Source organism: Lynx rufus, unplaced genomic scaffold (genome assembly GCF_022079265.1).
Source record: "Lynx rufus isolate CCGP_SWC_20201006 ecotype Redwood Valley unplaced genomic scaffold, mLynRuf1.p SCAF_3, whole genome shotgun sequence".
NCBI classification, from domain to species: domain Eukaryota; kingdom Metazoa; phylum Chordata; class Mammalia; order Carnivora; family Felidae; genus Lynx; species Lynx rufus.
In genome coordinates, this window is record NW_025814845.1 from 99,861,924 (window position 1) to 99,866,634 (window position 4,711).

The window sequence follows — 4,711 nt, forward strand, 5'->3', positions numbered from 1 at the left end:
ACTTTCCTTCTACATGTGTCATCAACCCCAAAATACATTGCATCACGTCTGCTTTAATCAGTCAATTATCCTTTAAAGAGATTTAAATAACAAGAAAAATTTTATATTTACCCACATTGTTACTATATCTGTATACTCCATTTATTTGTGTAGCTCCAAATTTCTATCTGGTATTATTCTCCTTCTGCCTCAAAGATTTTCTTTAACATTTTTATTCTGTAGATCTACTCCTGATAAATTCTTTCAGTTTTTGTATGTTTGAAAAGGTCTTTACTCTGTTGTCATTTTTGAAAGATATTTTCACAAGTATCTAAATCTAAGTTGGCAATGTTTTGTTTTAGCCTCTAAAGTTTTGCTCCACTTCTAGCTTGCATTGTTTCTGATGAAGAATCTGCTGTGGGGGCACCTGGGTTAGTCAGTTGAGTGTCCAACTTCGGCTTAGGTCATGATGTCACGATTTCTGAGTTTGAGCCCCACATTGGGCTCTCTGCTGTCAGATCAGAGCCCAGTTTGGATCCTCTGTCCCCCTCTTCCACTCTGCCCCTCCCCACTTGTGCTGTCTCTTTCTCTCTCAAAAATAAACAAACATTTAAAAAAAAGAAAAGAAAAATCTGCTATGAACTTATTGTTTCTCTGTACATAAGGAGTCTTTTTCTTTGGCTGCTTTTAAAGATTTTCTCTTTATCATTTTTAAGCATTCGATTCTAATGTGTCTTGCTGTGGTTTCCTTTATGTTTCTTGTGCTGAGGGTGAACACCTTGGATCTCCTCAGCTTAGGGTTCCCCCTGGGGAGCTTTCCCTGCATGGTGGCCTGGAAACTCTACCTAGTAGAATGGAGAAATATTGGGGGCTTGCCTCTTGTTTCCTGCCTTCCCAGGATTACTGGTTTTTGTTTCAAAGTTTTGTATCTTAACATACTGTATATGTTTCAAAGGGTCTTGAAACAAAGTTTTGAAAATCTTTTTCTCATATATTTTATCCCAACTGTTAGTTGTTTCAGGGGAAAAAAAAGGTAAATCTGGTACCTGCTACCCCACCTGGTTGCAAGCAAAAGTCCCATCTTTATGGTTTATAGCAGCATAACGACATGTCATTTCAGAGTCAGATGCTTAACCAACTGAGCCACCCAGGTGCCGAGCTTCTAATATTTTAGATATTAATTCCTAATCAATTTTATATATCCAAAACATTACTCTCCTTCCATCATCTCTTCTCTAACTATCCATTTATTAACAACTATTCCTTTCTTCAACTGCTTAACAACTGTTCTTCATCATTGAAAAACTCTTAATTTTTATTTAATTAAAATCATAAATTTGTTGCACAATTCACTTTTAAGGGTTTAACAAATTCTCTGATTTGTCCCTAGTTTACAAAGAATGCCCAACATATTCTCCTGTTAACTCTAATTTTGTCTTCACATGTAAGTCTGTAATCTACCTTGAATTTGTTATATGTGGTGTCAGATATTTTATTCCATATAGTGCTTCCTATACCATTTATTTAATGTATGTCTCCTTTCCCCATTTAGTTCTGGTGCCATGTTTTTTTTATCTTAATTTACTGTAAATGCGTGCACTTTTGTTTTAAGAAGTCTTTGTAGGTTTTTTTTTTTTTTTTTTTTTTTTGGTCTACTGGTCAGTTGCTGAGCCAATACCTCACTATTGCTATTATGCTGGCTTTGTAGTTTTTCAGTCACAATAGCTAATAGGTATCAAGAACCTCAAATAAACCCAAGTGGAATTCAGAATGTGGAGATTTTACTTCTTTATGTTGTTGAACCATCCCTTTAAAGACCACGTTTCCCTCTATTCAGATCACCTTTGTGTCTGTTATTAGTGTTTTAACACTTTACTCAGAGTTTTACATCTTCTTGATTAAATAAATTCTTTGATATATTATTTTTTATTATGATGTTATTTCAGCTTTATTGCATTTTTATTTGGTTCCAATTGGTATAGAGAAATTCTGTGGGCTCTGGGGGTGGGGAGAAGGGTAACTTTTTATTTTGAAATAATTCTAGATTCACAGGTTACAGCCAGTCTCATGCAGCCGTCCTGCCATCTTTCCCAATGTTAACACCTTACCCAACTATAGTACAATATCTAAGCTAAGAAACCGACATTGGTGCAATCCATATGGCTTATTTACACTTTATTGGTTATACCTAAACTCATGGTGTATGTACCTCCACTAAACATTATCACCTTACACAACTAGAAGACTGTAAGTATAATATTTGCTATAAGGTTTTAACATATAATTTTTACCATGTTAAGGAAGTTCCCTTCTCTTCCTAGCTTACTTGTAAAATTTTATTTTAAGGGCACCTGGGTGGTTCAGTTGGTTAAGCATCCGACTTCAGCACAGGTCATGATCTAACAGCTTGTAAGTTTGAGCCCTGCATCAGGCTCTGTGCGGACACCTCGGAACCTGGAGCCTGCATTGGATTCTGTGTCTCCCTCTCTCTCTACACCTCCTCACTCGCTCTCTCTCTCAAAAATAAACATTTAAAAAATTTTTAATTTATTTTAAATAACTCTTTCGATATTGAGTGCATTTTTTTCTGTATCAGCTGAGGTATTTATTTTTCTATATTAATGTGGCGAATTACATTGATAGATTTTCTGATGAAAATCCTCCTTGCGTAACTAAAAGAAAGCTACTTGATCATGTATTCTGGTTCACGCAGTTGGATTCAGTACCACAAGACTGCCTTGCATTACCTTTTTAAGCCACAACTATTCCCTCCCCTGACAACAATTAATATGTTCTCCATTTCTATAATTTTGCCAGAAGGATATATAAATGGACTATAGTCCATTTATAGTATGTGACTTTTTGAATTTTTTTTCACTTAGCATAATACCCTTTAGAGCCATCCAAATTTTTACATGTGTTAGTAATTTAATCCTTTAAGTTGTGGTGTAGAATTCTGTGGTATAGATGCACCATAGTTTGTTTTTAACTATTCAGAGTTTTGTTGTTGTTGTTTTAATTTGTGAGTAGTTTCCAGTTTGAGGATCCTATGAATAAAACTGCTATAAACATTCGTGTACATGGTCCTGACTGAAAATAAACCTTAATTTTTATGAAATAAATGCCCAAGAGTACAATCACTGGGTCTTCTGGTAAACCCATTTTTAGTTTTAAAAATTATTGCCAAACTAACTTCCAGCACGGCTATACTATTTTACATTCTCCTTTGTAATGTATGAGAGATACCATCTCTCCACATGCTTGACAGCATTTGGTATTATCATTGTTTATTATAGCCATCCTGATAGATGTGTAGGGCTATTTCACGGCAGTTTTAATTTTCATTTCTCTAATGGCTAATGATGTTGAACATCTTTTCACTTGTTTATTTGGCATCTGTATATCCTCTTTGGTGAAAAAACTGTTTCTGGTCTTGTGCCCATTTTCTAATTGGATTGTTTGTCTTCTTAATGTTGGGTTTTGAGAGTGTAATATATTCTAGATATTAGATCTCTGCTGGGTATGTGACTTAGAAATATTCCCTCCCTGCAGTTTGTCTTTTTATCCTTTTAACAGGGTTATCCACAGAGCAAAAGTCTTTATATTTTTGATGAGGTACAACTTGTCAACTTTTCCTCTTCTGGATCATGCTTTTGGTGTCAAGCCTAAAAACTCTGCCTAGTTCTTGGTCTTGAATATTTTTATCCTATAGTCTTTTCCAGAAGTTGTGTAATTTACATTTTGAGTCCTTGATCTATCTTGAGTTAATTTTTGTGGAAGGTATGAGGTTCAGATTGAGGTGTGTTTTTTTTTTGTTTGTTTGTTTTTGTTTTTGTTCATTTGCCTATGGATGTACAATTGCCTATTGGCTTTTTAAGTTGATCATATATATCTGGCAAACTTATTGAATTCTGTTATTAGTAATAAAAGTTTATTGTTAATTCTGATGCTTTTCTATGTAACATTATAGTCTGCAAATCAGAAGCTTAGCTTCTGCCAATTTTTACTTATTTTTTCCCTTGTAGCATTAGCCAAGACCTATCCTTCAATATTAAACTGCTACAATGAGAACAAGCAGATTTTTCTTATCACTGATCCTAAAGAGACAGTATCTACATTTCTCCCTTAAGTATAATATTTGCTGTAAGGTTTTGATAAGTAACTTTTACCACATCAAGGAAACTACCTTCTATTTCTAACTCACTTCTAATTTTATTATAAATAACTGTTGTACCATAGCAAGTGCATTTTCTGTATCAGCTGAGATAATTACTTTTCTATGTCAATATTTTAATATCATAAATTACATTGATAAATTTCTGATGCAAAATTATTCTTGCATAACTAGGATAGAGCCTATTTGATAATGTTTTTTGGTTCACACAATTGGATTCCTTTAACTAATATTTTATTTAAGATTTTTTTCTCTATATAAGTGATAAGGGCCCATAATTTTCTTGCATTTTTGGAATTATGGTTTTATTTACCTCATATTATAAAGCAAGAAACTTAGCTCCTTTTTTATTTTCTAGAATAATTTAAATAAGAAAATAACTACTTTTACTTGCAAAATCAGTAGAACACAACTGTAAAACATTTGGGTTTGAGGTATTTTTATTATAATCTCAAAACTTATTGGTCAACTCAAGTCTTTTTTTTTTGGCACCAATTTTGGCAACACTGTGTCTGCAAGAACCTTCCTTGGATTCAGCCTGGTGTGCAAATATAATGG